Below are 13,118 nucleotides of genomic sequence, written 5' to 3' on the forward strand. Positions count from 1 at the left end.
GCACGCAGTGATAAGCTGACACACAGTAACAAGCTGACACACAGTGATAAAATGTTACACAGCGCTAAGCTGTCACACGGTAATAAGCTGACACACAGTTATAAGCTGACACGCAGTGATAAGCTGTCACACAGTGATAAGCTGACACACAGTGATAAGCTGACACACAGTGATAAGCTGACACACAGTGATAAGCTGACACACTGTGATAAGCTGACACATTGTGATAAGCTGACACACATGTATAAGCTGACACCCAGTGATAAGTTGACACACTGTGATAAGCTGACACACTGTGATAAGCTGACACTCTGTGATAAGCTGACACACAGTGATAAGCTGACACACAGTAATAAGCTGACACACTGATAAGCTGACACACTGTGATAAGCTGACACACAGTGATAAGCTGACACACAGTGATAAGCTGACACACAGTGATAAGCTGACACTCTGTGATAAGCTGACACACAGTGATAAGCTGACACACAGTAATAAGCTGACACACTGATAAGCTGACACACTGTGATAAGCTGACACACAGTGATAAGCTGACACACAGTGATAAGCTGACACACAGTGATAAGCTGAAACACTGTGATAAGCTGACACTGTGATAAGCTGACACACTGTGATAAGCTGACACACTGTGATAAGCTGACACACAGTGATAAGCTGACACACTGTGATAAGCTGACACACTGTGATAAGCTGACACACTGTGATAAGCTGACACACTGTGATAAGCTGACACAGAGTGATAAGCTGACACACAGTGATAAGCTGACACACAGTGATAAGCTGACACACAGTGATAAGCTGACACGCAGTGATAAGCTGACACGCTGTGATAAGCTGACACACAGTGATAAGCTGACACACAGTGATAAGCTGACACACAGTGATAAGCTGTTACGCTGTGATAAGCTGACACAGAGTGATAAGGTGACACACAGTGATAAGCAGACACACAGTGATAAGCTGACACACGGTAATAAGCTGTTACACAGTGATAAGCTGACACACAGAGATAAGCTGACACACAGTGATAAACTGTTACACAGTAATAAGCTGTTATACAGTGATAAGCTGTTACACAGTGATAAGCTGTTACACAGTGATAAGCTCACACAGTGATAAGCTGTTACACAGTGATAAGCTGACACACAGTGATAAGCTGACACACAGTGATAAGCTGTTACACAGTGATAAGCTGACACACAGTGATAAGCTGATACACAGTGATAAGTTGACACACAGTGATAAGCTGACACAAACTGATAAGCTGACACACTGTGATAAGTTGACACACAGTGATAAACTGACACACAGTGATAAGCTGACACACAGTGATAAGCTGACACACAGTGACAAGCTGACACACAGTGATATGCTGTCACACGGAAATAAGCTGTTACACAGTGATGAGCTGACATACAGTGATAAGCTGAACACAGTGATAAAATGACACACAGTGATAAGCTGACACACAGTGTTAAGCTATTACACTGTGATAAGCTGACACACTGTGATAAGCTGTCACACGGTAATAAGCTGTTACACAGTGATAAGCTGACACACAGTGATAAGCTGACACACAGTGATAACCTGACACGCTGTGATAAGCTGTCACACGGTAATAAGCTGTTACACAGTGATAAGCTGACACACAGTGATAAGCTGTTACACAGTAATAAGCTGTTACACAGTGATAAGCTGTTACACAGTGATAAGCTGACACACAGTGATAAGCTGACACACAGTGATAAGTTGACACACAGTGATAAGCTGACACAAACTGATAAGCTGACACACTGAGATAAGCTGATACACAGTGATAAACTGACACACAGTGATAAGCTGACACACAGTGATAAACTGACACACAGTGATAAGCTGACACACAGTGAAATGCTGTCACGCGGAAATAAGCTGTTACACAGTGATGAGCTGACATACAGTGATAAGCTGAACACAGTGATAAGCTGACACGCAGTGATAAGCTGACACGCTGTGATAAGCTGTCACACAGTGATAAGCTGACACACAGTGATAAGCTGACACACAGTGATAAGCTGTTACGCTGTGATAAGCTGACACAGAGTGATAAGCTGACACACAGTGATAAGCAGACACACAGTGATAAGCTGACACACGGTAATAAGCTGTTACACAGTGATAAGCTGACACACAGAGATAAGCTGACACACAGTGATAAACTGTTACACAGTAATAAGCTGTTATACAGTGATAAGCTGTTACACAGTGATAAGCTGTTACACAGTGATAAGCTCACACAGTGATAAGCTGTTACACAGTGATAAGCTGACACACAGTGATAAGCTGACACACAGTGATAAGCTGTTACACAGTGATAAGCTGACACACAGTGATAAGCTGATACACAGTGATAAGTTGACACACAGTGATAAGCTGACACAAACTGATAAGCTGACACACTGTGATAAGTTGACACACAGTGATAAACTGACACACAGTGATAAGCTGATACACAGTGATAAGTTGACACACAGTGATAAGCTGACACAAACTGATAAGCTGACACACTGTGATAAGTTGACACACAGTGATAAACTGACACACAGTGATAAGCTGACACACAGTGATAAGCTGACACACAGTGACAAGCTGACACACAGTGATATGCTGTCACACGGAAATAAGCTGTTACACAGTGATGAGCTGACATACAGTGATAAGCTGAACACAGTGATAAAATGACACACAGTGATAAGCTGACACACAGTGTTAAGCTATTACACTGTGATAAGCTGACACACTGTGATAAGCTGTCACACGGTAATAAGCTGTTACACAGTGATAAGCTGACACACAGTGATAAGCTGACACACAGTGATAACCTGACACGCTGTGATAAGCTGTCACACGGTAATAAGCTGTTACACAGTGATAAGCTGACACACAGTGATAAGCTGTTACACAGTAATAAGCTGTTACACAGTGATAAGCTGTTACACAGTGATAAGCTGACACACAGTGATAAGCTGACACACAGTGATAAGTTGACACACAGTGATAAGCTGACACAAACTGATAAGCTGACACACTGAGATAAGCTGATACACAGTGATAAACTGACACACAGTGATAAGCTGACACACAGTGATAAACTGACACACAGTGATAAGCTGACACACAGTGATATGCTGTCACGCGGAAATAAGCTGTTACACAGTGATGAGCTGACACACAGTGATAAGCTGACACACAGTAATAAGCTGACACACTGATAAGCTGACACACTGTGATAAGCTGACACACAGTGATAAGCTGACACACAGTGATAAGCTGACACACAGTGATAAGCTGAAACACTGTGATAAGCTGACACTGTGATAAGCTGACACACTGTGATAAGCTGACACACTGTGATAAGCTGACACACAGTGATAAGCTGACACACTGTGATAAGCTGACACACTGTGATAAGCTGACACACTGTGATAAGCTGACACACTGTGATAAGCTGACACACAGTGATAAGCTGACACACAGTGATAAGCTGACACACAGTGATAAGCTGACACACAGTGATAAGCTGACACGCAGTGATAAGCTGACACGCTGTGATAAGCTGTCACACAGTGATAAGCTGACACACAGTGATAAGCTGACACACAGTGATAAGCTGTTACGCTGTGATAAGCTGACACAGAGTGATAAGCTGACACACAGTGATAAGCAGACACACAGTGATAAGCTGACACGCGGTAATAAGCTGTTACACAGTGATAAGCTGACACACAGAGATAAGCTGACACACAGTGATAAACTGTTACACAGTAATAAGCTGTTATACAGTGATAAGCTGTTACACAGTGATAAGCTGTTACACAGTGATAAGCTCACACAGTGATAAGCTGTTACACAGTGATAAGCTGACACACAGTGATAAGCTGACACACAGTGATAAGCTGTTACACAGTGATAAGCTGACACACAGTGATAAGCTGATACACAGTGATAAGTTGACACACAGTGATAAGCTGACACAAACTGATAAGCTGACACACTGTGATAAGTTGACACACAGTGATAAACTGACACACAGTGATAAGCTGACACACAGTGATAAGCTGACACACAGTGACAAGCTGACACACAGTGATATGCTGTCACACGGAAATAAGCTGTTACACAGTGATGAGCTGACATACAGTGATAAGCTGAACACAGTGATAAAATGACACACAGTGATAAGCTGACACACAGTGTTAAGCTATTACACTGTGATAAGCTGACACACTGTGATAAGCTGTCACACGGTAATAAGCTGTTACACAGTGATAAGCTGACACACAGTGATAAGCTGACACACAGTGATAACCTGACACGCTGTGATAAGCTGTTACACAGTAATAAGCTGTTACACAGTGATAAGCTGTTACACAGTGATAAGCTGTTACACAGTGATAAGCTGTTACACAGTGATAAGCTGACACACAATGATAAGCTGTTACACAGTAATAAGCTGTTACACAGTGATAAGCTGTTACACAGTGATAAGCTGACACACAGTGATAAGCTGTTACACAGTGATAAGCTGTTACACAGTGATAAGCTGACACACAGTGATAAGCTGTTACACAGTGATAAGCTGACACACAGTGATAAGCTGTTACACAGTGATAAGCTGACACACAGTGATAAGCTCTTACACAGTGATAAGCTGACACACAGTGATAAGCTGACACACAGTGATAAGTTGACACACAGTGATAAGCTGACACAAACTGATAAGCTGACACACTGAGATAAGCTGATACACAGTGATAAACTGACACACAGTGATAAGCTGACACACAGTGATAAACTGACACACAGTGATAAGCTGACACACAGTGATATGCTGTCACGCGGAAATAAGCTGTTACACAGTGATGAGCTGACATACAGTGATAAGCTGAACACAGTGATAAGCTGACACACAGTGATAAGCTGACACACAGTGATAAGCTATTATACTGTGATAAGCTGACACACTGTGATAAGCTGTCACACGGTAATAAGCTGTTACACAGTGATAAGCTGACACACAGTGATAAGCTATTATACTGTGATAAGCTGACACACTGTGATAAGCTGTTACACAGTAATAAGCTGTTACACAGTGATAATCTGTTACACAGTGATAAGCTGACACAACGTGATAAGCTGTTACACAGTAATAAGCTGTTACACAGTGATAAGCTGTTACACAGTGATAAGCTGACACAAAGTGATAAGCTGTTACACAGTAATAAGCTGTTACACAGTGATAATCTGTTACACAGTGATAAGCTGACACAACGTGATAAGCTGTTACACAGTAATAAGCTGTTGCGCAGTGATAAGCTGACACATAGTGATAAGCTGACACACTGTGATAAGCTGACACACAGTGATAAGCTGACACACAGTGATAAGCTGTTACACAGTGATAAACTGTTACACAGCAATAAGCTGTTACACAGTGATAAGCTGTTACACAGTGATAAGCTGACACACAGTGATAAGCCGACACACAGTGATAAGCTGACACACAGTGATAAGCTGTTACACAGTGATAAGCTGTTACACTGTGACAAGCGTACACACAGTGATAAGCTGACACACAGTGATAAGCTGACACACAGTGATAAGCTGTTACATAGTGATAAGCTGTTACACTGTGATAAACTGTTACACAGTGATAAGCTGTTACACTGTGAAAAGCTGACACACAGTGATAAGCTGTTACACTGTGATAAGCTGACACACAGTGATAAGCTGTTACACTGTGATAAGCTGACACACAGTGATAAGCTGACACAGAGTGATAAGCTTACACACAGTGATAAGCTGTTACACTGTGATAAGCTGACACATAGTGATAAGCTGTTACACTGTGATAAGCTGACACACAGTGATAAGCTGTTACAGAGTGATGAGCTGACACAGTGATAAGCTGACACACAGTGATAAGCTGTTAGACAGTGATAATCTGACTCACAGTGATAAGCTGACACACAGTAATAAGCTGCTACACAGTGATAAGCTGCTACACAGTAATAAGCTGCTACACAGTGATAAGCTGCTACACAGTGATAAGCTGTTACACAGTGATAAGCTGACATACAGTGATAAGCTGACACACAATGATAAGCTGACACACAGTGATAAGCTGTTACACAGTGATAAGCTGACATACAGTGATAAGCTGCTACACAGTGATAAGCTGACACACAGTGATAAGCTGACACACAGTGATAAGCTGACACACAATGATAAGCTGACACACAGTGATAAGCTGTTACACAGTAATAAGATGTTACACAGTGATAAGCTGACACACAGAGATAAGCTGACACACAGTGATAAACTGTTACACAGTAATAAGCTGTTACACAGTGATAAGCTGTTACACAATGATAAGCTGTTACACAGTGATAAGCTGACACACAGTGATAAGCTGTTACACTGTGATAAGCTGACACACAGTGATAAGGTGACACACACAGTGATAAGCTGTTACGCAGTGATAAGCTGACACACAGTGATTAAGCTGACACACAGTGATAAGTTGACACACGGTGATAAGCTGACACAAACTGATAAGCTGACACACTGTGATAAGCTGATACACAGTGATAAACTGACACACAGTGATAAGCTGACACACAGTGATAAGCTGACACACAGTGATAAGCTGACACACAGTGATATGCTGTCACACGGAAATAAGCTGTTACACAGTGATGAGCTGACATACAGTGATAAGCTGAACACAGTGATAAGCTGACACACAGTGATAAGCTGACACACAGTGATAAGCTATTACACTGTGATAAGCTGACACACTGTGATAAGCTGTCACACGGTAATAAGCTGTTACACAGTGATAAGCTGACACACAGTGATAAGCTGACACACTGTGATAAGCTGTCACACGGTAATAAGCTGTTACACAGTGATAAGCTGACACACAGTGATAAGCTGACACACAGTGATAAGCTGACTCACAGTGATAAGCTGATACACAGTGATAAGCTAACTCATGGTAATAAGCTGTTACACAGTGATAAGCTGTTACACAGTTATAAGCTGTTACACAGTGATAAGCTGACACACAGTGATAAGCTGACTCACAGTGATAAGCTGACTCACAGTGATAAGCTGACACACAGTGATAAGCTAACTCATGGTAATAAGCTGTTACACAGTGATAAGCTGTTACACAGTAATAAACTGTTACACAGTAATAAGCTGACACACAGTGATAAACTGTTACACAGTAATAAGCTGTTACACAATGATAGATGTCACACGGTAATAAGCTGACACACAGTGGTAAGCTGACACACAGTGGTAAGCTGACCCACAGTGGTAAGCTGACCCACAGTGGTAAGCTGACACACAGTGGTAAGCTGACACACAGTGGTAAGCTGACACACAGTGGTAAGCTGACACACAGTGGTAAGCTGACACACAGTGGTAAGCTGACACACAGTGTAAAGCTTTTCAAGATATCACCTGAGTGATGGAGGTCAATAGTAAGATCAAGTAATGGTGCTCAGATCCGGTCACCAAATATTAAATGCGTCAAGTAAACTCAGTTCGTCAACAACGTCGCTAAACCTACTTTTCCAAAAGTTGTTGATAATTTAGCTTCCTAAAAGCCATGAACTGCTTAAGGGATATATTGTCTTATAAACTGGCGCGAAACATCGGAAGCAGAACATTTTTCTTCGTTGTAGAGAAAGGTGTGCTCTCTCTTTTTTTTTTTCTTTTTTTACACAGGGTTTGACAAGGTTAAGGATCCCTAGCTTTATTTATCTCTCTCTCTCTCTCTCTCTCTCTCTCTCTCTCTCTCTCTCTCTTCTGCAGATTGAAATATGTAATCTAAATATCAAGAAATATAACATACCTAGATTTTTATACCATTTATTCCCAGAGAAGAGCTCTCCAGCTCCTAAAATGGCTCAGAAACAAACCGTATGAAGTCACAGCACTTAACATACTGTACGAGTTGAAACTATTGAGTGGCTTTGGCTCATACAAATACGTAGAACAATATATGTAAAGGACTGAATGAGACCATAACTAGAAAGAATGACGCGAATCTTTTAAAGTAGATGAAAGACGATCTAGCAAAAACAGAATTGTGGCGAAATGGAATAAGCTGCCCACTAATGCTGTAAGCGGCAGAACCAGTCATTTGAAAACAAACTGGGCATGGCACTTTACAAGTGCCATGCCCAGTACAAGAGTCAGTTAGATCCTATGGTGGCAGTCTGAGGGCAAAAGATTCCTGGTATTTGTTCGGCAATTCCTTCAGAACGATCAATTGACAGCAAGGCAATCTGGGTATGATAGTAGAAGCAATAGATAAAAGTAAGTGTTTGGTTACTCAAAACAGAACTGTTGATAATGAGAAATAGACTGGTATACACATCACTATGAGTGATACTAGAACAACACAAGACTGACACAACCTGTTAATATCATGAAATTTTTCAACTACGGTGATGTTCTTTTTCCTCTGTTTATATGTCAGCAGTGGCGGGAGTGAACGATGGTAAGATGACTTATGCAGATAGAATATTCTGGGAGTCCTGTGTCTAGATATAGCAACACAGCAGTTCTCAGCAAATAGTATAGACGTAAACTTCCTCTACTACTTGTTATTCCCGTGTACTGACTCTCTCTACCTGCGTCACTTTCCGTCGCCCATCATAACTAATAACTAATAACTAGTCGTCACATAATAACTTCACCTCCTGCATCTTCCGTAATATTTTGTGTATATTCTTGCCAGGGAGTTTTTTTTTTTTTTCTTTTTTTTTTTGAACTTTAGAGTATTTAAGTATTCGAAAATCATGAAAGCTTAAGCTAATGAATAATATTGTGATTCATCTACCTTTTATATGATGATTATTATTATTATTATTATTATTATTATTATTATTATTATTATTATTATTATTATTATTATTATTATTATTATTATTATTGTCATATTGAAAGGGAAAGCTTAACTTTGTTAGAGCCGTAAATCCATTGGGAATGGAAGGGAATACTTTTTTGTCAGTCGAGAAAGAGCAAAGGTAGCTCTCTTTCACTGGATCAAGAGCTCTTCAACATCACGGCTGGTTTTTAATATTTTGCTAGGAAAAAAAAAGGCAACTGAAGCAGCGGAAACTCCTCAATTCTCGATTGTAGTAGAATCATTCAAATTATGAAAACAATGATAGCCTGACTGGTCACAGATCAAGGTGTAGTTAGAGACCTGCGGGTTGAAACATCTTACGTAAGTCTCTCACTCCTTGAGACTCATTTGTAACTGGATAAACCTGCTTGAGTGTTGCTTGATTATCTCAGGATTTCGGGAAAATTTTTTTTAATAATAAGTAAATGCTTACTAAATATGTAATGCATATTTATTAGTCATATAATATAATTAGTAATAATAACAATAATATGATGATGGTGATGATGGTGATCATGATCATGATGATAATGATGATGAGAAAATACAAAAAATATCAATAAAAACGATTTTAACATATATGTAAATATATATATATATATATATATATATATATATATATATATATATATATATATATATATATATATATATATATATGTATATATATATATATCAAACAAACCACGTGGGAAGTATAGTGATAGGGCTAGGCTTTTCATGTTGCAATCAACACATCACCAGGAACTTGCAAAATTGCAGGAAATTGGAGGATGTCCAAGCAAGTACGTTCCTACAGGACCGTCTTCACTTGAGTGAGGAACAAAAGGGGATACAAGTGCCCCCAGGCACAACAGTGCCCACAGCCAGAAGGATGAATATTATAACATTAGAAAAATCCCACAAGCAATGATATTGTAATAGCCTAAACGAATTTAACGTGGCAATAATCATAAATTTGGTCATATTCCGCTATGACATCATTAGCTTTAAATACATAAATACATGTATATTATCAGTGATATAGAAGTCACTGGCAATTATAAGGTAGCCTCCCACGGGACAACATGTCCCTTTAAAGTGAAGAGAAGCGGTAATATTTAGAGGGGAGACTTCTGAAAACTGTGTAAAGGAAACAGGGTTCCTTAAAATGAACTCATTTAAAGAGGGAGGCATCTGCAATAACAAGACGGACTAAAATATTCAGTCCACATAATTCTGAGACAAACTCTGGGTCAAGCTTCAAAAACCGCAGGAAAAATAGGCCCTAATTCCTCAGTGTGGCTCTACATTTAAGACAGTCTAATGCATTCATTCGAGAGCCCAGTTTTAGACTGTGTACTATTGCCTCAACTAAAAATGCATCTAATCTGAACAACCCATCACTGATATTATATAATGACTGCCTATCATGCTTAATAATTGCCGATTCTAATATTCCTTTCAAACCAGGAGGAACAAAGGAAGATGACTCCTGCTTCCAGCTAATTTGCAGGGTTATTACAAGCTCTAATATGGTTGAAAATAGCGTTTGTCTCCTGTGCTATAACTAGCGAATAACAGTGCTGGGAAATTCTCACCTCCAATGGTTTTCTCGTTTGTCCCAAATAGGAGAGATTGTAACCATTGCAACCAACTCTGTAGACACCACCAACACGTTGTTGGGGTATTCTTAATTATTATGATTCTAACACTCCGTGAATTTTTAAATACTACTTGTATATTAAATCTAAAAGCATTTGGCAGGATAGATAAATTCTCGTTATATGAGAGGACCAGCACATTCTTAGTCTGAGGTGTTACCCTAGATCTCTCCTATAATAAGTTTTCTTAGCTGCCAGCAAGGCAGATTCTACAAACATCTTAGGATACCGCAGTTTCAAGCCAGTGTCAAATATTTTCCTAATTTCTTCATCTAGAAAATCCGAACTGTACACTCTATAGTCTCTCAAAAACATAGGAAATACACTCCTCCATTTGACTCTAGTCTCATGGTTGAAATAGTCTGAGGCGCCTTTCGAAGCAAACTTATATTATGAAAACTCTAATAACCTTCCATGAAAGCTGTTTATACAGGATTTTTTGTTTGTGTGGGCAATTCGTCCAGCAAACAGTCATCATAACCATTTACCATTTTGAAAGAAAAAGTTTTTTTTCGCCGGACTTTCAAAATTATTTAAAATAACACCAAGGGCACTATTTTTCAGGCTGATTCGGAATATATACTTAAAAATGTAAAGTCAGATCATTTTATCATCATACAAGTACTTCTTTTCATGATAATGTCTAATATTTTCATTAAAACCATTCATTACAAAAAATAGTTAAAAAATCATGAAAAATTGCTAAAAATTAACACACACACACACACACACACACACACACACACACACACACACACACACACACACACACACACACACACACACACACATACAGACTCACACATACACTCCCCCACCCTTCCCCCACCAACATCTCAATCCTTCCCCTGATCCCCGCTCTCTCATTCACCCTCCTCCTCCCCACCTCTCCCTCTCTCCCCCCTCTCCCTCCACCCCTTCCTTCTCCCTCCTTCTCACTCCCCATATTCCCCGGTAAATCCCCCTCCCCACCCCTCTCCCATATAGCCACTGTCCACAGTTCCTCCTCTACCTTCCCCCCCACTCGGACAAACACACTACTAACCTAACACACAGAACTACATAAGTTTTCCATTCTGAGGCAATCAAAATAAAAAAAATGGGTTGCCGGAGAGCAGGAAGGAAAACCAAGGGACAGGAGGATGAATCTGCAAAGGAAGATTGGGCAGCAGAGCTCACAAAAAGGGAACATGAATGGGAAAAGAAACTAGCACTTAGCATGAGACTAGAAGAGAGGATAGATATGGAAAGCAAGAAGTGGGAGATGCAAGTCATAGCAGCAGAGGCTAGGATACAGAGATTAGAAGAGGAACTGAAAAATCTGAAACAGCCTAAAGAACTAAAGAACATTTTGGGAATAACATCAGAGACTGCTACCTCAGTCACAAATAAGGGGACTGTAGGGAAAGAAGGAGCAAAACTGCATGTAGAAGCTCTAGCAGAGGGGACTGTAATAAATGAAAGAGCTAAGCTATATGTGGAGGCCCTAACAGACCACAGCAGAGCCCAGGGAAAACCGAGAAGAGAAAATGACAGGCCACTGAGCCCAAGTACAATAGATAGTGGAACTGAAGAAAGGAAAGCTGCAATGGAGGAAATTAAATTGAATGAGTGGATACACAAGGATACACAGTGGGAGAATGAAAGGGAGAGGTCAGTCTTTGTGTATGGCCTCCAGGAAGTTGAAGGGGAAACATATGAAGCAAGAAAACAAGGGGAAAAAAAGCAATTGAAAGCATCATAGAAGCAATAGGAGAAGATGACATGACCCAGCTGGAAAATTTTCGGAGAATAGGGGGGTTTGCAAGAAGAAGAACCCAGCCAGTGAAAGTGACTTTCAAGGCAGAATTGACTCGGACCAGGATCCTGCAGGAAAAAGGAAGATTAAGGGACATGCCGGCACACAGGAAGGTGTATCTCGAACGCGACAGAACACAAGAAGAAAGGCAGAAACTGAGAGAGATGGTACAAAGGTGAAAGGAGAAAAGAGAGGGGATGGAGGAGATAGACAGGAGATTCCAGACCCAGGAAGAAGATCAAATACAGCCTTCCTCACAACTTCCTATAGAAGCCTCCCAACCAGGTCAACCCCAGTGCACCCAAACAGTCTAAACCAAAACACCCATGCCATATCCAATGCCCCCACCCACTGCATTACAAACTCCACCCCAACAGCAACCACCCATAGTTCCTTATCAGTCTCCCACTTCCCCAACCCCAATATACCCCCAAGACCACAGTCTTAGAAAAGAAGTTGAAGGTGTGGTATACAAATGCAGATGGAATAACAAATAAGTGTGAGGAGTGGCACGAAAGAATCAAGGAGCCATCTCCAGACATAATAGCACTCACAGAAACAAAACTCACCAAAATAATAACAGATGCAGTCTTTCCACCCTGATATCAAATCCTCAGGAAAGACAGAGGGAGGAGAGGGGGAGTAGGAGTTGCACTGCTCATTAAAAACCAGTTGGGGTTTTGAGAAA

The sequence above is a fragment of the Cherax quadricarinatus genome, chromosome 70, assembly GCF_038502225.1.
Source record: "Cherax quadricarinatus isolate ZL_2023a chromosome 70, ASM3850222v1, whole genome shotgun sequence".
Classification (NCBI taxonomy): domain Eukaryota; kingdom Metazoa; phylum Arthropoda; class Malacostraca; order Decapoda; family Parastacidae; genus Cherax; species Cherax quadricarinatus.